Here is a 27,209-nt window from a genome sequence, read left to right as displayed (position 1 = left end):
TACCATCATAGGAAAAGAACCTCTCTTATCTATATATATAAAAAGCTAACCGTGAGTTTGTTACTCATGCCCTAACGCGGAAACGGCTGGATGGATTGCCCCCAAATTTGGACACGGCGTGGCTTCCCATTGCGGGCATGTTTCTGGATCTTCACCGGGCTCACAGGTCACACCGGAGCCTGGTAAAAGGCACGTTTCCCCAAACCCACAGCGGACTGATGAGGGGCAATCTCAATTATCTCAATTACTGTCAAGGAAATGTGCTTAGTATTGTAATCCTACACATAGTCACTGGATTTCTTCTCTCAACCCACAAGAAGAAAGCTGTCTTTTCTTTACCATTGTATCCTTTGGGATGTATTTGGAGAGTGCTACTTAATCCCCTCCCTGCCCTCTCTTTTCCTCTGCTAACCAGGGCTTTATATGATGGTAGACGGTGGCCATATGAGAGAAGATGGGAGAGATGCAGATATGCTCGCCCACTTTCTGACCTCCGCTCTATCCCGAGGAATGCAGGTGGTAGGGTTCAGGGCTACTCTGCTTCGTCACTGGTGTTGATAAATGCCAGGTCCATAAATAACAAGACCGCCGTTCTCCGAGGATATCTCGGAGACCAACAGATGGACCTGGCTTGCATTACCGAGACCTGGGTGCGAGAAGGGGAGACCGTCGCCTTAGGCGAGGTCTCCCCACCGGGTTTCGCATGCCTCCACCGGTCACGAACACAGGGCCGGGGGGGTGGAGTGGCAATGTTCATCCGTGATGCCATCCCCTTTAGGGCTGTCCCTGTCCCGGAGATCATGGGTCTTGAATGTGTTGGCCTGGAGTGGATGGCCTCGGAGAGGTTGGCAGTCCTCCTGGTGTACCGGTCGCCTAGCGCACCGGGGGACAGCCTGCTGCGGCTGCTGGAGGTGGTGGCTGACTGGGCGTTGCGGTTCCCCAGACTTATTGTCTTGGGGGACTTCAACGTCCATGTCGCCATTACCGGCCTAGTGTATTGGCGGCTGCAGACCTAGTGTCATCCATGGCGACGCTGGGCCTCTCCTTGGTAAGTTCTGGCCCCACTCATGAGGCTGGGCATACACTTGACTTGGTCTTCGGGTCGGGGATTGATATGGTCATATCCTCTACAGATAGAGTGCCATGGTCTGACCATTATGCCCTGAAGGTCCGGATGGACGTGCCACGACATCCCTGTCTAGGCGACGGGCGGATTTATGCCCGCCCGCGGAGACTTATGGATCCTATTGGTTTCCTGAATGCTCTGCGGGACCCTGAACCTACCGGCACCCTTGATGGTCAGGTGGAAGACTGGAACTCCCGCCTTTCCGACGCCATCAAGGTTGTTGCTCCCCGGCGCCTTCTGCGCCCCCGGTCAAAGCTGGCTCCTTGGTATACTGAGGAGCTACGCTGTATGAAACGGGAGCTCAGACGGCTAGAGCAAGTGTGGAGGAAGTTTCGTGACGGAGCCGCGCGAACATCTTATAGGACGTTTATGAAGGCCTATGAGATGGCAACGAAAGAGGCGAAGAGGGCATTCTTCTCCTCTTCTCTTGCATCTGCTAGCTCTCGCCCAGCACAATTATTTCGTATTATTCGGTCATTCACCTCATTGTCTGAGGGCTCTACAAATCAACAATTGACTATCAGCTGTGAGGCATTTATGAGCTTTTTCGCAGACAAAGTTGCGTCGCTCCGCCAGGACCTTCCCTCCACCTTAGAGACAATAAGTGAACTGGAGGCTCCCTTGCCGTCTTCTGGCCCTTGTTTGGCCCAGTTTTCCCTGCCCTCTGAAGCCGCTGTCGACAGGGCCCTGGCTGCTGTTAGACCTACTACCTGTCCTCTGGATCCGTGCCCCTCCTGGCTTATTAAAGCATGCCGGGTGGAGCTACGACCCCACCTGTTGAATATCATCAATAGCTCCCTTGAGCAAGGAGTTTTTCCGGGTGGGTTGAAGGAGGCAGTGGTCCGCCGCTCTTGAAAAGACCATTGTTAGATCCTGGTGATCTGGCCAATTACTGCCCCGTTTCGAATCTTTCGTTTCTGGGGAAGGTAATTGAGAGAGTGGTGTTGGAGCAGCTTCAGGGTTTCCTGGAGGACACATCGGCCTTCGATCCCTTCCAGTCCGGCTTCCGTGCTGGGCATGGGACGGAGACTGTTCTTGTCGCCGTCACAGACATGCTCCGTATGCAACTTGACCAAGGCGGATCGGCGCTGCTGGTGTTGTTAGATCTCACCGCAGCGTTTGATGTGGTCGATCACGATCTTTTGACCCACCGCCTGGCCGTTTCTGGGGTGCGAGGCACTGTCCTTCAGTGGATTGCCTCGTTTCTCCGGGACCAGACCCAGCAAGTGTGGTGTGGGGACTCAGCCTCCCGAAAGTGCCCACTTTAGTGTGGTGTACCTCAAGGAGCGCTGTTGTCCCCGCTGTTATTTAACATCTATATGCGACCCCTTGCTCAGTTGGTACGGAGCTTTGGGCTGACCTGTCATCAATATGCTGATGACACTCAGCTCATTCTGTTGATGGAGGGGGGAACAGTCATCGCCCCTGTAGCTCTCCAGCATTGTTTGGAGGCGGTCGCTGGTTGGTTGAAGCAGAGCAGGTTAAAACTGAATCCATCGAAGACGGAGATCCTCTGGCTGGGCCGGGGAGGAGGGGTTGGGGATTTCCAGCCGCCGGTGTGGGAGGGGGCTACATTGGCACCGGCCTCCTCCGTCCGTAGCCTGGGGGTCCACCTGGATTCGTCTCTTTCGATGGAGACCCAGGTGGTCCATGTAACCCGGGTTGCGTTTTTTCATCTTCGGCAGGCCCGACGGCTGGCCCCCTTCCTCTCCCAAACGGATCTGGCCACCGTGATCCATGCAACGGTCACCTCCAGGCTAGATTATTGCAACTCGCTCTACGCGGGCCTTCCCTTGCGGCTGATTCGGAAATTAAAATTGGTCCAGAATGCGGCGGCCCGCCTGCTCACAGGAGGTGCCGCCAGAGACCATATTTCACCTGTGTTGCGCCGCCTGCACTGGTTACCGGTTGAATTCCGAATCATCTTCAAGGTGTTGGTATTGACCTTTAAGGCCTTGCGCGGCCTGGGACCTCCGTACCTACGGGACCGTCTTGCCCCATACGTCCCAAATCGACCTCTGCGTTCAGCAGAGGACAATCTACTGGTGATCCCTGGCCCCTCAATGACGCGGCTGGCCTCCACCCGGGCCAGAGCCTTTACAGCTCTGGCCCCTGCCTGGTGGAACACTCTACCTCCAGCTATGCGGGCCCTGCGGGATCTTAATGATTTCCGCAGGGCCTGCAAGACAGAGTTGTTCCACCGGGCCTTTGGAGAGTCCAGCCGCTGATGCCCCCCCCTTAACATCTGTGGACCCTGCTGTCTCTCTTCTCTTCTTTCTTCCTCCTCTTCTGTTAGGGGATGTTTTAATAGGACACCATCGATATATCTGATGTTGGAACGCTGCATTTTAATGGGGTTGGTTTTAAGTATATAGAGCCGTTATTTAATGATTATTGATTTTATTGTGCTCTATCTATCTGTGTTGTTCACCGCCCTGAGCCCTTCGGGGGAGGGCGGTTTAGAAATATAATAATAATAATAATAATAATAATAATAATAATAATAATGATAATAATAATAATAATAATATCCACAATATTGTGCTACTGTAATGCTGTATTTCAAATATTGTGCAACTGTAATGCTATAGAAATCAGTTGTAGCTGGACTGGCTTGTTTACAAACGAAAATCCAGCTGTTGATGATTTCTCTACCACAGTAATTGTATAATAGCTGTGTCTTGTCTACAAATGAAAATCCAGATGTGGAAGATTTATCTAACGGTGATTGTGCAATAGCGAACAGTTATGCTCCCGGTCATGTTCATATTCCTGGTCTTAGAGTCAGACTAGATGAGTAGCTGAGTGGGTTGGATCTAGTAAGCTAACTATCTCAATCTTGCCAAATGCCCATCCTCCCTACAGCCTCTTTCCCACAAGTCCATTATCTCTACAAAGATCTCTAGATCCCATTGAGAATTGATCAAGTTGGAGTTCTCCTTCCTTTCACGAGCATAACAGTTGGTTACGTGACTGGATCTTTCCATATTATTAAAAAGTAATATCCGCATGGGGGCATCATTCAAAGCTGGGCCATGGGAGGGAGGAGTCCCCAAAATGTTCACTTATATCATTATCAAGTTTGGCAATGGAAGGAGAAACAAAATCTGGGAATGGATTCCTGGCTGTGCTGGTGGATTTAACTGGTTCTGACTCCTGCCTGAGATGGACATGGCACAGAATGAGGTGGGAGAATTTGGAGGGTCGTACCAACCTCGATTTTAGATCAGAAGGCTCACATTTTTAACGTCTTGCAAATTAAAAAATAGCACATTAGAATTAAACGTTTTTACTTGACTTTTTGCATGCTGTGCTAGTTTTCAATTTCCACGGAACAATCTTTTTTTGCAGTGGGGAAACTCTGATAAACATAACCCCCCCCCCCCACTCCTGCTGTCTCAAGTGGGTCAGTCTGCCCATATCACTGTTCATTTCACTCTGCTATATTATTACCACCAGTGTAGACCTGTGTGGTCTTTTGAAACCTTAAGTCTTCAGTTCAGTCATGGCCAGATTGGTGGTATTTATTCACAGGGACTTCTGCTTTCAAGAGAAACTTGAAACACAGGGACTTTCTGCTTTCTGCTACATCTACTGCTTGGTTGAACTGTGACAATGTACACCGCATAACCTTCACGCCCACCCTTTAAGAGAAGCGTTTAGAAGAGGTAGTTTGCTATCTGTGAACACTGTCTTGTTGTTAACACCAGAATAGATGAAGAGCTTGCTATTCATACAGGGGTGAGAAAAGCTGAATGCAGGAGCCTCCTCTGCTGACTTGGTTACATAAACGAATCTGCAAAATACCAGTGTCTCTGAGTGACTGCCATCTCCAATAATCTTCAATTGCTAGACAAAGTGGTGAGACCAATTGAGCTGGAACAGAAATGCAGTAGAGACAGAGAAGTCAACAGATGGGCCATACAGATACCAGGAGCAGAACATGGAAGAGGGGGAAATCTTCTTTCTGTCTTTGTCAGAATACAGCAGCCCCTTTTATTGGGGGTGGGGGACATGCAGATTCGCAACCTGCTCTGTGCCACAAGTCACTGCATAGTGCAAGTTGAAGGCACCAGATGTAACCTTCCAGTTGTTCCTGGTAGGGTTGCTAATCTTCCGATGGGGACTAGAGCTCTCCTGGAATTAAAACCAGGGCTGTCTTAACAGCATTATAGGCCCCCAGGCAAAACAGTGTGTGAGATAGGTAGTGTCAGGCATTGGGTAAGGGAGCACCAGGAGGGATGGCGGGTGGACAGCTACTTTCACTGTAGTGGCGCCTGGGCCCAGGTGCCTTTGGCCGTTTCTGCATGGCCACGCTGCGGGGGTGCATCGGCATAAACGACGCTAACGCACCCCCTGGGACCGTTTGCACGGACGGTCCCGGTAGGGGTGGGGAAGATGGTGCAGCCTGCGCAGAGGCTGCGCCGTCCCCTGAACTCCTTACCGTCCCCTCGGGCCTCCTGGCGCGTCGCACAGGCCAGGGGACACGCCCCCCAGCTCTGGAGTCGCAGGGCAAGGGGGGCGTGTCCCCTGGCCTGTGCGACATGCCAGAAGGCCAGAGGCGACGGTAAGGCGTTCGGGAATGGGGGGGGAAATGGTGCCTTCCAGCCACTGCCATTCACACGGCAGCGTTTGGAAGATGTTGCTTCCGAAAAACCTCACTCAGGGAGCGAGGTTCGAAAGCAGCATCTTCGCGCCACTGGAGGGGAGTGAGGGCGTGAACAGTTCCCTAAGGAATATGCATTTTCCAACAACAACTTGAAAGTTAGCATAGTATTTATTTATTTATTGACAGCAAGTCACAGCATACATAGATTAGCATCGAATCTCTATGCTCATGGGACCCTCGGACGACTACCCAGCATGCCCATGCAATAAGATGGCCCCTATTACAACTGGTCTCCAAACTGCATAAATAACTTATTTGTTATTTATAACATTTATTCCACTTCTCCTAGAGAAAATGGTTGCTTTGGAAGGTGGACTGCATGGCATTATATCCTAGAGCCAGCATGGTATAGTGGTGAAGAGTCGGTGCACTCTAATCTGGAGAACCAAGTTTGATTCCCCGCTCTGCCACTTATGCTGTGGAGGCTTATCTAGGGAAACAGATTAGTTTGTGCACTCCCACACATGCTAGCTGGGTGACCTTGGGCTAGTCACAGTTCTTTGGAGGTCTCTCAGCACCACCCACCTCACAGGGTGTCTGTTCTGTGTGGGGGAGGGGGAGGGAAAGGAGATTGTGAGACCCTTTGAGTCTCCTTGCAGGAGAGAAAGGGACAATATAAATCCAAATTCCTCCTCCTCCTCCTCCTCCTCCTCCTCCTCCTCCTCCTCCTCCTCTTCTTCTTCTTCTTCTTCTTCTTCTTCTTCTTCTTCTTCTTCTTCTTCTTATTATTATTATTATTATTATTATTATTATTATTATTATTATTATTATTATTATTATTATTATACACATAACCACACAGCACAAGTGTCTGGAATTCATCTCTGAATATCGAGTCCTTCCCAAGGACCTAGGATATTAGAGGTATTTGTGTAGAATATGTGCAGTTCCTAGAAGTGCTGCTTTCTGCAGCATGTGGACTGATGTTCTGTCCAAGTTTAGGCTTTCCAGATGTTTTTCAAGATTTCTTGGAATTCCTCCTAGAGCACCGACTACTAGTGGGATTACTGTTGTTCTTTTTTGCCACAATCGTTCAACTTCAATTTGTAGGTCCTTGTATTTTGTGATCTTTTCCAGCTCTTTGTCCTCTACCCTTCTGTCAACTGGCACAGCAACATCTATGATCCAAACATGTTTTTTCTCTACCACTGTTATGTCTGGGGTGTTGTGTGCCAGGTGTCTGTCTGTCTGTATTCTAAAGTCCCAGAGTATTTTTGCTTCTTCATTTTCTGTGGTCTTCTCTGGCTTGTGCTCGTACCAGGTCTTGCTACAGGGCAGACCGTATTGTTGTTGTTGTTGTTGTTGTTGTTGTTGTTGTTGTTGTTGTTGTTGTTGTTGTTGTTGTTGTTGTTGTTATTATTAACAACAACCTGGATTTGGCAACCCTACTTTCTTGTCTGGGATGCGCATGCTGGAAAAACCTTCTCTGCCTGTTTACTTACTTCTAAAATCCTGGGCTACCTCCTCAGCTGTTTGAAGCAGTTAACTGAGACTGCCGTGCAAGTTAAGATGCATTAGAACAAACATATTAAAAAATCTGCCATAACAATCATAATAAAAAAACATCAGTGCAGATTGAACACTCTCCAGACAGCTCACTCATTGTCAGCAGAAGCCGCTGAAACTATAGCTGTAAATCAGTTGTAATTGCCTGCCTGGAGAACAGAAGAACGTGAAAGCAGCCCTCCTGAAGCAGACCCAAAAGCTGTCTGATCCAGCATTCTCCTTCACAGGGTGACCAGTTAGATGCCCCGGAAGGATGATAAAAATCAGAGGCCATTGGTGAGCAATACAAAAACATGATACGGGTTTTCAATCACTTTCGTAAAAATCCCTAGCATAGCACATGCTGCTTTCACTGCGCACGCTCATTCTACAGTTAATTGAATTATTGAACAGGGCAGGTCTAGGGCAGGGGGTCTGCAACCTGTGGTTCTCCAGATGTTCATGGACTACAATTCCCATCAGCCCCTGCCAGCATGGCCATGCTGGCAGGGGCTGATGGGAATTGTAGTCCATGAATATCTGGAGAGCCACAGGTTGCAGACCTCTGGTCTAGGGTTTCCAGCTTCAGGTTGGGTAATACGTGGAGATTTTGGGGGTAGAGCCTGAGGGGAGGGTTTGTACCAGCTTATCACTCTGCACCATGGAGCTCCTATCTAGAAAATATTGGGCTTAAATAAATATGGGCAACCAGTTGTCACTTATTAGGTCCAGCAGCTAGAGTTTTTGTATTCTGAGCCTCCTGCCTTTGCTTTCAGAACTGAGCAAGCAACTTGAAAAGTTTCCCCATAAGAGAAGCTCAGACCCTTTCTGCCCAACCAAAGCATGCCCAGTCTCTCGAATTCCTAATGCCAATGATGCAACCATCCCTGTTCCAGGGACAATACTACTAAGGGAAGCTTCCTCACCCTATTATTATTTTATTGCACGCAGGATCCCTTGTTTTCAGACTTACGGTTTTGGCTGCCTCTACAAACCTCCCATCACTACTACAAGGCTGATTTGAATGTTTGGAGGAGGGGAGAGCCCAGCGCTACACTCTATGCACCAGAGCTTGTTTTTCGCTTGATTGCTGGTTCATTCCAGAAGTACTTTTGAAGGATTCTTTCTGCCCTTGTTACCCAAAGTGGTGGGAAGTCTTTCCCTTTTAGAGCGGGGAATTAGCAGGAACAGACTCTTGGGCAACTGGAGATCTTGATTTCCTCTGTATACAAGAGTCAGCTTTCACAAGAAACTTTCAGGAGAGCAAATAAAGTTTAACAGTTTTTTATTAAGGGTTGATGGGGGTACGCAAGCACACAATAAAAATCAAAGCAGCAGAACACACGCGCAGTCCTAGGACAGTGGTGGCAAACCTATGGCACGGGTGCCAGAGGTGGCACTCAGAGCCCTCTCTGTGGGCACGCGTGCCTTCACCGCAGTACAGACTCATAGCCTCCCCCTTCCTGCCTCTCCCCGTCCCACCAGAGGCTGTTGTCGGCTGATGCTGAGGTTCAGGGAGGTCCTCTTGCGTCAACCTGATTTGCTGTAAGTACCATCTGTTGTCCCACGACTACCCGCTCTCCCCCACCTCATTACCAGACCAGGCAGCAGGCCCAGTAACCCCTGCTTGGGCACCATGTCAGTTCCATAGAGAGAGCGCCTTCCCCCACCACCTACGCCACAGTCCGAGTGTGTGGCAGAGCACAATGCCTTCTAAGACAAAAGATGGTAATGTTTGTGGTGTTTTTTCTAAACTAAAACCTCAGTATTCTGGTTAAATTGTCGTGTTGGCACTTTGCGATAAATAAATGAGGTTTGGGTTGCAGTTTGGGCGCTCGGTCTCGAAAAGGTTCACCATCACTGTCCTAGGATATAAAGGGATAGGACTGGAATAGATGAGGGGGGGGATAAGAGTTATAGTCACCTGATCTTGGAACAGAATGGTCCAGTGAACAGAACGGAGTGACCTGAGTTTAGCTGTGGAGGAACAATATCGTAGACAGAGAGGTGTTCAGAGGTACTGAACTCTATTTATTGGGAGAGTGGCTTCTTATAGGGAAAAACAGATCCTTGCGGCTATGCAGAGTGATCGTTAATCTCCCAGAACAAAGAGATTTCCTGCCTTTCCAAGGAAAGACAAGAGACAGACATCAACCTTAATTGTTGAGTTGTTGATCTAATGGGTTGAGACATCAGCCTGATGTTCCAGGCTCGGGAGTGTCTCCAAGGGGGAGGTTAGCTGATGAAATAACAGCTGTAAAACAATGACAATGAAAATGAGTTGGCCATTAAAGGTATTAGTCAGTGGAAAAAACGTTAGTTAGTACAACACTGGGCAGGTAAGAACATTAGCACATCCATTGTCTTCACCGGCGTGTATGGTCCAGAGCTGGAAATGGGAACTCTCTCCAGTGCGAGGTCTTTGCGTTCACTTAATCCTGTCTGGAAGGATGTGAGAGACGCATTATGCTGACTGATTTGGAGGGAGACAAATCCAGACATAGTTCTTTCTCCTTAGGGTGCAATGAGGCAATGCAAGGAATGGCCTCCCCATTTTTGCACTGCACTGCTAGGCACCCAAGGCTTGGCTGATATGGGAAGAGATGCCACTAACAGACAGGGATCCCTTGGTCCACCATAGGTTGGCCTACCAATTCCTTTGTGGAAGCACTGCTCTCTGAGCCCTTGCCTGCAGGAATGAGATGATGAGTGTCAGTCAGAGGCAGGGCTTTCCCGGTGGTGGCACCTTGCTATTAAAATGCTCTCATCCTTGAGGCTCTCCTGGCACTTGTCTTACTATCTTTTAAGTCCAAACATTTCTTTTTTACCAAGGCTGTTAACTGAACTCTTTTAAAATTGTTTTTGCTATCTGTTTCTAGCTTGAGAATTACTTGATGGATATCATTTTAGGTTGGTGAGTGTGCTGCTGGCAGCTGAGGCATGGTCGGGCAGCCCAGAGTCAAGGCAGGCAGCCAGCAAAGACGTAGTCAGATGGTCCAGAGGTCAAGGAACAGGCAGGCGGTCAGGCAGGCAGGCTGAGAGCCAGAGTTCAGAGGAAGACCAGGTACCTGGAACTTACCAAATGTGGGTCTGTTGCTTGCGTCTCCTTGCAACGAGTCAGTTTTGGATCCATGGTGTCTTCTGGCTTCACATCAGAGTCCTCGACGCCCAGGGACTGGCTAATGACAGTGAGTGTTATTGCATACTGCCTTTATTCCCCTGACTTGTTTTAATATTGACCATTCTTCTTGTTTTTGTGCTATTGTTACATTGTTTTTACTTCATGCACTGTCTAATAATAGATAACCTTCATCCCTGTGAAAAAATGTTCTGTTTTCAAAAAGCCTATAAATTCAATGCCCTGGGGGGGGGGGGATATTTATTTATTTATTTATTTATTTATTTATTTATTTATTTATTTATTTATTTATAATTGATTTATAATTGATTTTATATACCGCCCCTCCCCCGAAGGGCTCTGGGAGGTGAACAACACAATAAAACAACAATTACATTAAAACCCCATTAAAACAGCAAATTAACAAAATTACATTGGCGTCCAGCATAAAAACTTCATAAACCCACCCTGGAAAGAAACAAGCTAAGAGAGCGGAGGGCCCCCATAAGTATTAAGGACCCAGAGTGTAAAGGGGAGGGGAAAGGGGGAAAGGGGCGCACATCAGCGGCTGGCCCCCCAAAAAGCCCGGTGGAACAATTCGGTCTTACAGGCCCTGCGGAATTCTCCAAGATCCCGCAGGGCCCGGATAGTTGGTGGTAAGGTGTTCCACCAGGCAGGGGCCAGAGCTGTAAAGGCCCTGGCCCAGGTAGAGGCCAGCCACATCATCGAGTTGGCCTCTGACGAACATAGAGGCCGTGCAGGGACATATGGGGTAAGACAGTCCCGATGGTATGAATTCAGCATGCATGGTACGAAATGCATGCTGAATTCCAGCTTGCATTCTGACCTAGAAAGACCTAGGTATAATTACAATCCTCCATCTCATCAGGTGATAAGCAGAGCTCTGGAGGTTAAAAAGTAAGGACAATAATTTTAGCAATGGCCAAAAGAACCCATGGAATGCAAGAGTATTTTACAGTATAAAGAAAAATATATTTTTGGCTGTTGTGGGTTTTCTAGGCTGTACCTGTGATCTGGGAGTTGTTGCTCCTAACCTTGTGCCCACAGTTATGGCTGGCACCTTCAGAGGCGTATCACAGCAAGATGTGTTTCTCTCCATGAAACACATTGTACCATGACATGCCTCTGAAGATGTCAGCTATAGATCTGAGCAAAACATTGGGAGGAAAGACTACCAGACCATGGTCACTTTGTCCAGAAAACCCACAATAACAAGTTGATTCTAGCCCTGAAAACCTTCAACAATACAAAGTATGTTCTTGTTTTTCAAAGAGGAAATAAAGCCTTACACAGATTGAGGTAATACTTTAAGGACCCCCTAGTCCAGTGGTGGGATTCTATTAATTTTCCTACCGAATCCAACCTCCACTATAAACACAATGAAGTCAATTGTTTACTTTTACAGTTTGATTCTCAGCCCAGAATTCAATAATGGCAAATATTTGGGTTTCCAGCAGATACTCATATTATAGCCATTGGTGCTGATACATCTGCCTGTGGTCCCATCAGCATTTTGGAAACATCTGTGCAACATTATGGATTGTTTGCATTAGTGCATTGTTTGAAAAGACTTCCCAGCCTGTTAACAATGAAGCCAATTATCTGAAATGTTCTGTGTCGTTTCTAGTCATACGGAGACTGAGACTGAAAAACTAGAGTGGGGAAACTTGCTCATCTTTTAACTCACTGAGCAGTGTTGTGATAAATGGAAAAGTTAACACAGTGGTAGTGATGAAAATCAGTTGGCTAATGGGTTGTATTTTGCATGTGAGCAGCCAACCCTTTGAATGAACGATATGGACTCTGTTTTTCCCCGTTAAAGGATCAAGCAGCTAAAAAGGATCCACATTGATTTGGCGAACGAGCAACCACCAAAACAGTTTAAACATGTTTCCTCTTGTTATTCTCACTCCAACATGCTCTCTGTCTCTACCTGACCATTATTTCACACTCCCCTGCTGCGTTGCTTTGAGAGTTATCTGTTGTGATGTTCTTTTCCCCCATTACCTGTCAGGATGCTCTTGCTGGGAGGGGGGAAATGTCTGGGAGTGCTTTAGCTTTTGCAGGTGCCTTGCTATCAACAGTGCTGGCCTTGGAGTTCCGTGGCTGGGAAGGGCCTCCAGGCTGGACGTTTCTAACTCTCTCTGTTCCCATGTGAGGGTGGGGATTTTGCTATCCATATTATCAACTGCTTGGCGCCTTTTCGCCAGAACTGTCTTCTTCTGTCTCTCATATGTCTTCAATAAAATCCTTGAAAACCTACAAGCGTTTTATTGTCTGAGCGGGGGACTGACATTACCACAGTTCTTCATACAAAAACATTCCTCTCCCCCCCCCCCCACACACACTTTTCCTGCTCCATTTCCTAAAGCTCGTTTGGAGTCTGAAATGCCACCAGCATTCTAAACTAATCTCACAGATGATATCACCCAGATAATGAAAGCGAGGCTGGGGGACCCCGTTCTAGCCACTGCAATTTGCCACAAAAAAGTGATAATTCGCTGATGCTGTATTAAGCTGGGAAGACATCAGCCTTAACTGATGCCTGAAGCACACTGTTCTGCTTACAAACTGAATATTTGCATGCAGGAAGAGTGGAACCTGTTTTTCTGCTCACAGTTGCTTTTAACCATGCAATGGCAAAACAAAACAACATTTTAAAAAATGTGCAAGGCTTTCATTGCCGTGAATCCCGACCGCCAGCTGTTGGCTGTTCTAGATAAGTCATGGTCCACTGAAGCTTTTCAACATCTAAAACATCTCCGGGAAGTTTCTCCCATGTTTGAAATTCTTTTCGGGGGTGGGGAGAACTACTTTTTTTAGAATTAAATCATCTGTTCAGTTCGAGGGCTGAGTGTAGTTCCAACAACACTGCAAACTACATACACCAGGGGTGTCCAGCTCTGGCCCTCCAAATATTAATGGACTACAATTCCCATCAGCCCCTGCCAAGGACACCCCTGACATAAATGTTTGTGTTCCCATTCATTGCTATTATTTTCCCTCTCTCAGCATTATTTTTCACTCCTCTTCTTAGGTACAGCCATGTAGGTGATCCCTGTCTTTTGGGAATCAGGCAAGCAGTTCATATAATAGTATCTGACAGCAGCAGCAGTGGCGTAGGAGGTAAAGAGCTTGTGTATCTAATCTGGAGGAACCGGGTTTGATTCCCAGCTCTGCTGCCTGAGCTGTGGAGGCTTCTCTGGGGAATTCAGGTTAGCCTGTGCACTCCCCACACATGCCAGCTGGGTGACCTTGGGCTAGTCACAGCTTCTTGGAGCTCTCTCAGCCCCACCTACCTCACAGGGTGTTTGTTGTGAGGAGGGAAGGGCAAGGAGATTGTCAGCCCCTTTGAGTCTCCTACAGGAGAGAAAGGGGGATATAAATCCAAACTCCTCCTCCTCCTCCTCCTCCTCCTCCTCCTCCTCCTCCTCCTCTTCTTCTTCTTCTTCTTCTTCTTCTTCTTCTTCTTCTTCTTCTTCTTCTTCTTCTTCTTCTTCTTCTTCTTCTTCTTCTTCTTCTCTAGCATAATGTTCTCCACATTTTCTAAACCCAGGACCCTCTTTTAACAACAGGTGCCAGCATGGGGCCCACCAAACTGGAAGCATGGAGCAGGAAGAGGATAAGTCAGAGTCTGGACCTGCCTTTGTTAAAAAGGAATTCTTGCCACTGCTGAGTGATCTTGCCTTGCTTTCATGTGTTTTCTCTCGGTGTGCGTGCAAAGAGCAGATGGAAACATGGCACCCATTGTGAATGTCCATTAGCAACAGGTTCTTCCAAACAGCAGCAAAAAGAATGGCAGCTGTGTGTACTTGCTTGCAACCCAGCAGATGTGGGATCTACTGCCCAACTGATAGTCTTGACCTATGAGTTGAAAACCATTAATTCAGTGTATTTTTATCCATACTAGGATTTCTCATTTCCTAGTCCAACCCCTGCATTATGGCAGCTCTCGGTGTCAAAGAACGCTCTAAAGCATTATATCTACTTCTTTTGTTTTGCCAGTGGCTGTTCATATTACTAGCAGCAGCCAGCATGTTTGCACTAACAGTATTATTTTAGTAAAATGCTGCATTTAAACATGCCTTTTGTGCTAGAATATATCACTTGTGAGTTAGCCTGCTTTGGAAAACAGCAAAAGTGTACTCTTATGGTAGCATTCTTGCAGCGGAATTCCCATGGCATCTTGCACTAAGCAGGCTCTTAGAACCAGGCAGTTTTTTCATTCATACAAAATGTTACCTGCTTTCATGCTGATGTATCCCCAGTTCAGCGTGCCTCCTTCCAGTATCTCTGTGGCACCAAAAGTCCATTGACTGTATGGGCTATTTCAACAAGAAGACTTCAATGCAAAACAGCGTCTTTCATTCCGTGTAAAGTTTGCTGCGACAGTCTCGTTGAGTTGTGGTCATGTTAAAATGTATGAAACACATCATGATGGCATTGTGGCTTGTTCAAGGGTATCATGATGATAAAGTGCACGTGGCTGATTGGACTGATTTTACTCAAAGCATGTTGAGTAGATGACCTCGTGGAGTAGTGAATAACAGTCCTCTCTGGCAGAGTTATAGGCTTCTAAGGTCACTGACTACCATCGACTTAGAAGAGCATAACTCTGTTTACAACTTCTTTCATATTTTTACATCTAATCCAACTATGAACTTACTAGGTGGCTTGAGGCAAGAGATTCCCTCTGTACCGCAGCCCTACATCAGTAATTTGGAGAATACTAAAAAAAAAGTATGTGAACTTGTTCTGGGTGTTCAAAGTGCCTTATAAATGTTAAGCATCATTGAATATGAAGCATCATTTCCAGCATCAAATTTCTATGCCCTGAAGTAACAGGCAACTGGGTTTTGTCCAACCACGGGTGGTATTAGTACAAAGGTTTGGAGATACTATGCACCACTCTGCATGCTATTTTGAACTGGAAAAACAGGCACATACATTTTAAAACAAACAAATTTGGCAGTGTTAGAAGTGATGAGACATTCATGAGTTATAAGAACTATGTGGAAACTACTGAGAAACAATTCAACAATTCAGTTATGGCTGTAATGTTTGCAAATGCTTACCATGTATCCTGGTGGTGGCTGGCTGTGGTATGCATGTCTCCAGAAGTAGCATGCACTGGAATCTTTAGTGACCCTGTCCTCTTTGACTTGTTCTACATTAGCTGGCTTTTTAGAGACCTGACACAAACATTTAAGGTTCTTATAAGCCTGGAGAGATATTTCTTTACCAGTCGCCTGATAAATGTTGCAAATTACTTTTTACCAATATATTTTACCCACTAATGTTCAGTGAAATGATTATGCTGTAGTCTTAGAAATAAGCCTATGAAGGAATGACTGGCTGGACATTGTTCAGTAACAATGTGACAAATTATGGGCACTTTTTATATTTAAACCCCGTGTATTGTGTTTACCTTTGATGAAGAAACAGAGAGCACTGTTTTTCCTTGCTTTGTGAACCGAGTTCTGCCATTATGTAAACAAATGATGATGTTATCCTTTTTCTTTCAACTACTTCCACTTGGCTTGGGGGAAGGGGGGGAGCTGTAAACCATATCAATCCTTATGCCTGCTGTTCCTTTCCAGATCAGTCTATGGATTCCTATGGGCCATAATTCCTGCATAGAGCTTCAATAAAGAATATAATTGCTGACTCTGAGTTCTCCCTTGAGCCGAAGGACACAGGGCCTTACATACTGACAAATCTGTTTGCCTTTTATGTTTTACAACAGAAATGTTCCTCAGATTATAGATAGCCCATTCATTTATCAAAGGATAGTCTTCCCTCCTTCATTTACTGTACTCATTGAGGTTTGTTCTGACATCTGCATGGACAAACTACAGTTTGCTGAGTAGCCCCTCCCCTTGTGGCTGTTTATGGACAGAGATCACAGTGGAAGGAGTGCTTTTGCTGGAAGATGGAGAGAAGACAAGAAATAGACAACTGGAGATTTAACAATCAACCAAGATGCGTACATCCAGGCCAACGTAACTCTGCTGCAAAAATCATAGTTTAAACCAGGGGTAGGAAACCTGCGGCTCGAGAGCCGCATGCGGCTCTTCTGCCCTTGCACTGCGGCTCCATGAGCCGAGCCGTTGGCCCCATCCTTGCCCACCCTGCAGGCAGCAGGGCGGGCGCACCAACTGCCCGCAGCCGGCTGGGCCGCGCCGCGGGCTTCCCCTCTCACCTGCCCCGTTGAAGGGGCGGGCGCTTTCCCGGCAGCCAGCAAGGCCGAGCCGCTGGCCCCATCCTTGCCCGCCCTGCAGGCAGCAGGGCGGACGCATCCATGCGCTTCTCAGAATGAGCGGAGTAAAAGGTTAAAAAACCCCAATATATACAGTGTTATCTTTATTTTAAATGTCAAAAATTATTTGCGGCTCCAAGTGTTTTCTTTTCCCATGGAAAACGGGTCCAAATGGCTCTTTGAGTGTTAAAGGTTCTCTACCCCTGGTTTAAACAAATCACAGTTTATCAAGAGGTCTGAATGTAGCCACTGAGTACAGTAGTTAATCTGTTTGTGGAGTATCTTATTTATTTGACAGTTACGATGGGGATCCTCCACTGCATAGAATCATTTATTTGTAGTGTAATGGTAAACAGTAGCAATAAACATGCCTTTTACACTAGAATATATCACTTGTGAAGAACATTAATATAGGACAGAAAGAAGAAAGGAGATTTTTTAATGGAAGTGAGGCTTTTTTTCACAAGTGATTCTTACACAAGTTTTTGCATTTTCTATGTCGTGTAAATCCAAAAAAATGTCATTTGCATGAATGTACATTTGATCAAATGACTCTTCTGTTTTCTGTCTCACACCCACAATATCTTATAAAGTAGCCATCCCTAAAATAAATACAATGTCACAGCGGGCAAACAGATCAATGTCAAAACAACACGGAGTCATTCTGTAAGGGCTGCTCAGTAAATATCACAAGTATGCAAAACTTAGGGCATTTTTGCACATGCAGAGTAATGCACTTCCAATCCACTTTCACAATTGTTTGCAAGTGGATTTGGCTATTCCGCACAGTAAAATCCAGCTGCAAAGTGCACTGAAAGTAGATTGAAAGGGCATTATTCTGCATGTGTGAAAGTGTTTACTGCAATCAGTATATGATTACAAATATCACCAAAGCGATTGCCTACTTTTCGTAACAAATACCTTCCTTAGAACCTCAGAGCTATCACCAGCTGGTCTGCATGAATGCAATTTTAAGTGATTAGCAAGCTGCTTGAGTGAAAGCGTGCAGTGTAGACAAAACTGCCCTTGTAGAAATAAACCAGTCATAATTGTGAGATTCTGAGGAAGGTATTCATTACGAAAACTTGGTCAAAAGCCAGAGGACCTTTTAAACCACAGAAGGGAACTAACCATGGAATGCAACTTACAAGGAATTGTTTGCATATGATTGTGTTTATTACACGAGTGCAACATTGTTTTGGTGCAGATCAGGGAACGGCTTTGATGAAAATGTCCCAATCTTCTACTGCCACGATGATGTGAATCACTCTAAGAACTGGCTCACATAAGCATGTGTAACACTTGATTTTTTTTGCATATATTCACTGTGTGTTGATGACTCATAGCTGAGGCCCAAGATATAGGGGCCACACAGGTGCCACTTATCCACATCTTCCTAATAATGTGTAGTTGAGTGGAAAACATCATTGCTGTGGTTTTTCCACCACACACCTATACTGTCACACATTAGTTACTTCCAAGGTGGGTTGGTGGGTAAGGACATACTAATGCAGTGATTCCCTCTAGGGAGATAGTGATTCAGGGTAAGAAGTGGGCTGGCATTGTCTATGCATCTTCCCATAACATATGGGGCCTTGTAAGTGAACTGGCTAGTGAAAAGCAGTGTGTCTAATGAACAGTTCTGTCTATGGAGTTAGATCTGTGACAGCCCATTCCCACATCCTTGTGCAAACGAACTTTGTAGTAAGTTGATCTTTGGATATTAATGAAGTTGGGCCAGTAAAGCGTCTTTTTGGCCCATTGTTATTCATCTGTGTCACTGAGATTAGGAACATGGTGTAGAACCAGAACTGCAAGCCAATCTGTCCCTTCCTCAAGAATACTGACAACTGGAATCCCATCAAATCATTTCCAAAAGCGTTGTCCGTGCTTGAGAATGGAACGTTTGCTTTATCCCAGGAAGATAGCTCCCCTTGTTATTGCCTCTAGTCCCCAAAATCAATGGCTCCTTGCACTTGGATTTCCCCTTTGCAAGAAGCTCTGGCCAGTGGTCTCTTGCTCTCCATAGACCTCTTCACTTCTGAAATGGTCAATATTGCCCTCTCAATACCGTCATCTATCCCCACTAGAGCTCATCTCTTTATTTCCTAGACCAGTGGTGGCGAACCTATGGCACAGGTGCCAGAGGTGGCACTCAGAGCCCTCTATGTGGGCACGCACAAACAGAGTGCCCCCCCCACATCTAGGCTGGCCTGGGCTCGATTATTAGCATTAAACCTAAGACCTAGTTTTGGGAAAGCAGTGTAGGTAACCCTGTTAAGCACTGTTAAACCCCACTGATTTTCATACAAAGAACTAAAGCGCGATCCTTTACCTGGGAGTAAGCTCGGTTGCTGGCAATGGGGCTGGCTTCTGAGTGAACCCTCCTAGGGTCATGATTCACCCATTGGAGGAGTTGCTCAGTTGCTTCAAAGCCAAGCCACCGATTACCACCAAGATTACTCCCGAGTAAAAGACGCCTCGGAACCAACCGGTTTTTCTAAACCAAAACCTCAGTATTCAGGTTAAATTGCCGTGTTGGCACTTTGCGATATATAAGTAGGTTTGTGGTTGCAATTTGGGCACTCGGTCTCGAAAAGGCTCACCATCGCTGTCCTAGACTTCTTAAATGCTGTGTATTTTTATTATTTTTGATCTGTTAATAAAATCGTACTCTTTTTGCTTCAAAAAATTAATACTGATAATTGTAATTTGGTGAGGTGCAGAGGATTCAGCATTGTAGCGTTCAGGGTGTAGATCTGTGCTGCCCAAGTTATCCGCACTCATTTGCAACTCCCCCTAGGTGTCTTTTACAGAATAAGCACAAACAGGAAAATACCGTCGTACTTAGATTCAAAGTCCATGCTCACACATGCTTGGTTGATAACTCTTTCCCTGCGCAAGGTTTGTTGCCTGGTATCGAGTCCACCCCTCCTTTCCTGGCGATGATGGCTACTTAATTATTCATTGCACTGTAAGAGGTTTTTGGAGAAGAAGGTGAGGGAAGCATCCGTGGTCATTTTTGAACAAAGGCTGGCCTCTCCTTGCTCGCCTCTCAAATGGCGATCCAATTTGAGAAGCGACGTCTGAGCAGGTCGCTTTGTCCTTCCTTCCTGTTCTTCCTCGGCTGCGCCATTCAGCTTGCTCAAAGGCTGGGGAAGGTTGCCAAAGATTATTCAGCAAGAAAGCGGCGTGTCACTAAATATGAGCTCATCCCGATTTCAGAGGGAACGAGACAGCTCCCGGGGAGTCTCGGGGGATGCCAAGCGGCAGCTCGGATGTTGCACACACTGAACTGAGGCAAAAAAAAAATGACTGCCAAAAAGAACTGATCTGAGAGTGGCATGTTGCCAAGAAATCTGGCTACTGCAAAGTTTGCTTGGGAAGCTGAACAAAGAAGAAAATCACATCTTGGGGGGGGGCAGGCTTGGGGTTTTTTTTGCATTACTGGAGAGTTGGGGGTATACCCATGTTTGTTGCCTGTTTGCGGGGCACGTTTGCGGAGCCACCCCCCTGTTTCTTTGTGGTGGACTGGGAAGCTGGTATGGGAATCCTACAGAAGATCTGGTCAGTGGCCAGCTTGTTGGGGCAACGGGTGTAGAACTGCAAGGGAACACTCAAAGGGTTCTCCTCAACTTTGCCTGTCATCTGCGCGGGTTGCCTCTGTCATTATTGCCCCCCTGCTAGGTAGCCACTTTACGTAGCAGATTTTGGACAGATTTTGGAAATGCATCAGGTAATTCATTATATTCCAAATGGTGAACATATCAGGATATCTTTTTCCATCAGGAATGTTTTGCTAGTTCATCTTATGAAAGAAAGGAGAGGCTACCCCAGAGAGAAAAACAAAAGAGAAAAAGATGAGGTGCCACCTCCAAGGAGTACTCAAACAGATTTTGAACTTCAGCAGTTGTCCTAATAGTCATAGACACCTGCTCAAAGCAATCATCACCCACAAAAGTATTAATTCCCACCTGGGTTATGTTATCAATGAGCCTCATCCCAGGAATAGTGAAGAAGAGGATGATAAGGTTTGCCTGGCTGGTTCAGACAAAAGTCCACCAAGTTCAGTATTCTGTTTTCAGAAGCAACGGCTCCTTCCGCACATGCAGAATAATGCACTTTCAAACTGCTTTCAAGGCTCTTCAAAGCTGTGCGGAATAGCAAAATCCACTTGCGAACAGTTGTGAAAGTGGTTTGAAAACTCATTATTCTGCGTGTGCGGAAGGGGCCAACCAGACCACACAGAGCATGGGGAATTAATAGTCACAAACACCCCCGTTGCATGTTCCATTTGAAGTATTAGAAAAATGCACAAAAATTGTCAATGATAATTGTGGAACTGAATCTCCAAGACACTGTACCTCTGAGTGATGGAGTTTCCATTAAAATACGGAGGTTAATATTAATGGTGGGTAGATCTGTCAAAGACATCTAATTCGAAGGAAGGAAGGAAGGAAGGAAGGAAGGAAGGAAGGAAGGAAGGAAGGAAGGAAGGAAGGAAGGAAGGAAGGAAGGAAGGAAGGAAGGAAGGAAGGAAGGAAGGAAGGAAGGAAGGAAGGAAGGAAGGAAGGAAGGAAGGAAGGAAGGAAGGAAGGAAGGAAAAGAGTGGTACAGTGGTTGAGAGTGAAGGACTCTATTCTGGAGAACCAGGTTCAATTCCCCAGTCCTCCACATGAAGCTTGCTGGGCGACCTTGGGCCAGTCACTCTGGTCTCACAACTCTTATCAGCCCAGCTGGAGGCAGGCAATGGCAATCCACATCCAAATGTCTCTTGCCTTGAAAACCCCTTGGGGTTGCTAGGTCAGCTCTGACTTGACTTCACTTTCCACCAGCAATTTCCACCACCATCAGTATTTCCATATGTTACCATGCAAAATGTTAAGTCTTATGTTTCTAGAACAGGAGGGACAGGAAGAAGAAGGCGTTCCGGAATGCGGTAATGCAGGGGAGTGGAAAAGTGTGCCTGCCACAGCAGCAGGCAGACAGAAGCGGCCACAAGTTGTGCTCAGAAAGACACTGAGTGAATGCTCCTGCTTTCCAGAGGCATGTCTAGGGAAAAATGTAGCCCGGAGAAAAATCTGAGCCCCCCCCCCCCATATGGGCGGGTCCCTCGCCACAACCAAACAACTTTTTTTTGCACCAAGTCTTGAAGTCGGTGTATGGACCCGGCGGGGGGGGGGGGGAGGAAGAGGGGTGGGGTGGGGATTTCTCGCCCCCCACATGACTAAATGGTCACAGCCCGGGGACATTTGACCCGATATGCTCCTGCTCCTTTCCATATGCAGAGCAATCCCGATGTGGAAACAGCCAGTAAGTGCAATGCACTTAGACAGAATTGCCATTGATTTCAATGAAACCTAGTACCTAATGAGGAAGCCAGGTCTGCAGTCTCCGTTAAAGGAATGGCCACCATGAAAGCTGACTCGTGCTATAAGCTTGTCACTGATCTTAGACTGGTGCTATTGCTCAGCTCCCCACTCAGCAGCAAGCACAGCATGAGGATAATGCTAATCTGCTTGAAAGGGAACAGCAATAATTACGGTGTAAAGAGATGCAAGCACGTTGGAGCATGATAAAGCCCTCCGCTTTTGCAGGCTTGGGGCTCTCCGAGCAGATGGGTGCAAGCAGGTGACTGGGAGTGATGTGGCAGTCGGTGGTTGGCTCTTTGCACTGTAATTGCAGAGGCAAGCAATGGCAAACCACCTCCAGATGTATCTTGCCTTGGAAACCTGCAAGGTCATCATAAATCAGCTGTGACTTGGAAGGAAGGAACGAACAAACAAACAAAGGAACGAAGGAACCAATGAAGGAACCAACGAAGGAACCAATGAACGAGCGAACAAAGGAACAAAGGCTGTAGTGTACAAACAGCCCCCAAAGCAGCATCACATTAGCATCCCCCACTTGGTTGTCTACATGTGCCAGTAATTCATTCCCTCACATGAATACATATTGAAAATTGCACATGTTGGACCTTTATTTTGTTTTAAATGTTTTCGGAACAGCCAGCTATGTTATGGTTTTCTTAGGATTGTATTTTGGCCATGGTCTGGTAATTTTTGCTCCTAACGTTTCACCTGCATCTACGACTGGCATGAAGATGTTAGGAAATGCTAGGAGCCGAAATTACCAGACCATGGCCACACAGCCCAGAAAACCCACAACAGCCTGTTGATTCAGGCCATGAAAGCCTTTTCAGTATACATATGTTATTGCTGTTGGTAGGGAACAGGAATTAAATGACTAAATTGTATAAATTAATTTAATAGCAAGTGCCGCCCCACGCAGAAGTTGTTTCTAGTTCAGGGTTTGAACAGGAAGCCCAGATTAGCCTGATCATGTTCATCATCCTGATTAACCAGCATGGCCAATTAGCCATGCTGGCAGGGGTTGATGGGATTTGTAGTCCATGAACATCTGGAGAGCCGCAGGTTGCAGACCCCTGCCCTAGCCCATACAGTCCAATGGGTTTAGACTGGAGTAACTCTGTGTAGGATTGTACTGCAGATTACTTAATCACTGGTCTGACAATGAGTAAACAGGTGGAAGGCAAGCAGTAACCTTCTCCCTGACCGGCTGTGAGGAGAGATGTCGGCTTTTCAATGGGCCCAGATTTGCTGCCTTCAACAGCTGCCTGGTGGACAAAAATTTTGCAGCTGCAAGATGTGGTGTAGTGTGTATGTCCCCTTAAGAGACTAGTATTTAAGAACATGCAAAGAAGGGGAATGCATGCAGCTGTGAGAGTATTTTACAGACTATTTAGTTGAACTTGAATAAAGTTTGACTACAAGGCTTGGAGGATTTATTGTACAAACACAAGATGGCCAACTGCCTACAGGGGAAAAAATGATTACAAGATCTCTTAGGCTTGGTGGCCAACACCCCTGGAGAAAAAAGTCCTGTCCGTTTATTAGAGACTTAATGGGGTTATTTACCTCCATGCTATAAAAGCTCATTTCCACACAGTAAGCCCTTATAAAAGGAAAGTACATTTTTCTCCAGGTTTGTTGGCAACCCTATGGATTTCTAGCACAAACTGGCGGGCTGAAAGACACACCTATTTATTCTTCCTTGTTTGGTAACATGTTGGTGTCAACTGTGTTCAGATGTTTGATCACTGTTCTTTACAATCCCCTGCCAGCATCTTGCAGGCAGGGGATGATGGGAACTGTAGTCCATAACATCTGGAGGGCTGCGAGTTTGACACCTGTGCTTTAGAGCATCTTGTGTGCTGCCTGGAAGGGTCTGAAACTGTTCAGGATTCTTTTGTTAATCCTTCTTTGATCTGCCTTTCCCCCTTTTGTCCATAGCAGACGATCAGTTCTCAGGCTGATCCTACCGATATTGGTTCCTTCTCAATTTGGGAGTGGGGGTGGGGGACAGAGGCAGTTCTTGGGGAGGGGCAGGCTATTCTACCGAAAATAAGATCCCGCCAGCGTCTCCTTCAGCAAATGTGCAGATGTCCCCGGAGGACTTCTGATTAACGCAGGGAAGGACCCTGGGGGGAATCCTGTTTTGCTTGCAAGTCATTGGAGGCTGGGAGGGGGAGGGCTTGGGAACTCCGCCGCCCTCCCCGCCCGACTCTTTGGCTTTCCTTACCGGCTCCTTGGAAGCCCAGCTCGCTCCCTGGATGGCGCGTCCCCCGCCCCTCTTTCTGCAGCCCCGATGCGGGGGCGCGTCCTCCACGAGGTAGCAGCAACCGCGGGTCAACTGGAGGGGGGGGGCGGGGGAGGGACACGCGGTCGCGCGCACAGAAACGCATGCACGCGCGGCCTTATGGATCAGCTGCCTGTTTTCCTCGCCTCTGCTAAACATCGGGGATAAACCCAAAGTCACCCGCAGCTCCGGCCCTCTTTGTTCTTTTCTCTTTTTAAATCAGCAACGTTTTCTGCTGCAGCCGGGAGGAGACGGGCCAGCAGGCGCCGGTCCATTGCGAGAGACGCCTCTGCAGGCTGGTGTGGCCAGCCAGCCGCGGGGGGGATTTTCCGGGGGGAGGGCGCGCGCCCGCGTTCGGGTCTTGAGCAGACCCCTCCCGCCTCCCCCAAATCCAGGAAGAGGGATGCACACATCAGTCGAATCCCTGGGCTATCCCGGCCCATTGCAGGAAGCGCGATCGCAGGCGCGGTTTGGGTCGGGATCCTGCGCGCCAGATCCACTCGCCCCGCCGGCTTCCCCTTCCCCAGAGCGGGATTTGCACCCAGGTCTCTCTGCCTCTTGGCATTCGTTATTAAACGGGGACCACTTTAGGCCAGCCATCTAACGAAAGTGGCCTCCCTCCTCTCATTCTGCGCTCCACCCTCAGCCCCAGAGACCCTCAATAGTTCCTTCCTGCCCCCATTCCTTTCTGGCCCCATATATTCACCCCGGGGCAAAACAGTTCTCCTGTGGGCCCGCGCAACTCAACTAACTCTGCTCAAAGGCCCAAGTTTCCTAGTTCTCCAGTCTGACTGAGCAGCCCTATTGGTGTGAATCTTGGCTAGTGAAAAGGCTCTGTAAGGATTGGGGGTGGGGGGGTGGGGGATGGAGTTTAGGATGTTTTGACCTTGGCTGATAAGTAGGCCAGAATTCCCCCCCCCCCCCCGCAACCCCACCACGTGCCATTCCTTGGAGGGGAGGGGTCTTTTGACATAAGGGAATTTGCTTGGAGGGTGTGTGGTTTGGGGGGGGGGGGGGCTCTTGAATGAAACCAGTGCGGGTTTGACCCAGGAGTGCCAGAATCTCGAAGAACGATTTATGAGGACGATTAGAAACCTACGGCCGCCGCCCAGCTGCTGTCTCGCTTCCACTGGTCAAAGCCTCGTTGTTGCACGTGGGATCTGGATTCTGATTGTTTTATGGCCTCTCGCAGCCAGCTCCCCCCGCCCTCCTTTCATCTCCGGCTAATGTTCGGCGCTTCCTCATTCATTGATCAGGAATGGCCAATCATAAACACGATTTAGTTCCCCCCCTTCCCACTACTACACTTGCGCAACCACCACAAGGAATGCTTACTGTAGTTGTTTCGGAGCTGGGCTCCCCAAAGTGGATAGAACCATCTCCAGCCCCAACAGTGGGAAGGTTTGGGGTGCAAAATACCTGGGGGGGGGGGCAGAGCTGTACCTGGCACGGGGAGGTCGGCGGGACAGCCTGTTATCTGACCATTAACCCCCCCAACCAACCACCACCCCTTTGCGGCAGGGGTCTGTGCTCCTGGTTGCCCCCCCCCCCCAAATTACATTTGTTGCTGGGATTCAGCCCCCCTGGGAAATGCAGACAAACCGTCCGTCCCCACCGCCTTTGATTTATGGAGGGTCTCGGTGTGGCCATTGGTCACCCATTATATTGTGCGGGCTGTTGGTGGGAGGATTCTGCATGCGGGGGCCTAAGTTCACGCCCTGCTCTAAGGCGCCCCCCTCTCGCCTTTAACACGTTCAAGACCAGGACTTGGAACCGCAGAACAGCTTTGAAACACACGCGTTATTTCCTTTTTCGATTTATGGGGAGGGGGAAACGAGGCGACTTGATGTCCCTCTCGCATCAGTTTGTTTCAAGGAAGGACCAGGATGCTATAAATAGGTTAGAGCAGCTCCTGGTGCCAGATCGATATAGCCTCTTTCTCTCCACCCCCCCTTCCCGCCCCCCAGCAATTCAGCTGGGCTCCTTTATGAATTATGAACGAGAACCAGCCGGCTCTCTTTCTGGGCCTCCAGTGCGGCGATTTGAATGGGGCTCGTTGCCGTCCCCCCCAGTTCAAGAATTGTGAAATGGGAGAATCTGGTCCCCCCGCTTTTGATCACGATAATTGCAAACGACAACTCCGGGAGCCAAACCGGGCTCAATTCAGTTCCGCTAAAATATAGATACCGAGCCAGGTCCTCGGAGGATTCGGGAAGAGGGATTCTTCCTTTGCCAAAGGGCCCCGGGGCAGGCTGCTGTGGACCAGGGAGGCGGCAAAAGAAAGCAGCCCGTCCCAGGAATGCCAGACAGACAGACAGACAGACAGACAGACAGACAGACAGACAGACAGACAGACCCCCCCCCCCATTCATATGTCTGGTTAGCTGACTTTTAAAAAAACTAATTACAACTTATGCTCCGAATTCATGGGGGGGAAGGAATGTGATCCTGAATGTTGTTGAGCTAAGTGCTCCTGGTAGTTGGAGATTATCCCTATTGGTAGTTAGCAGAGCAGCACGGGGGCTAGAACACAGCAGAAGCCTTACCTCGTGTGCCTGCGTGTGATGGATCCCAATGTGAGGCAAAAGAAAGTCGGAGTCAGCTGTAGTTTCTAATCTAATAAAAAGAGTATTTATTAGTGAACTCCATTCTGGATAAAAAGGTAGGTAGATAGGTTCACTATGCTATCCTAATCTATCTGATGGGATGGACGCGCAGGGAGGCGCACCTTCCTTAGGGCATGGTAGGAAAAGATGGGAGAGGTGGGAGGAAGAAACTGAAGGAAGGAAAGTCCCCTGAGAGTATCAGTTCAACATCAAAGCGGATAGCGCCAGCATGATAGAGTAAAGGTGACAAATTCCCAGGTCCCTAT

Source organism: Sphaerodactylus townsendi, linkage group LG09, assembly GCF_021028975.2.
Source record: "Sphaerodactylus townsendi isolate TG3544 linkage group LG09, MPM_Stown_v2.3, whole genome shotgun sequence".
Classification (NCBI taxonomy): Eukaryota; Metazoa; Chordata; class Lepidosauria; order Squamata; family Sphaerodactylidae; genus Sphaerodactylus; species Sphaerodactylus townsendi.
The sequence above is the reverse complement of the archived record's forward strand: the minus strand, read 5'-3'. Positions refer to the sequence as shown.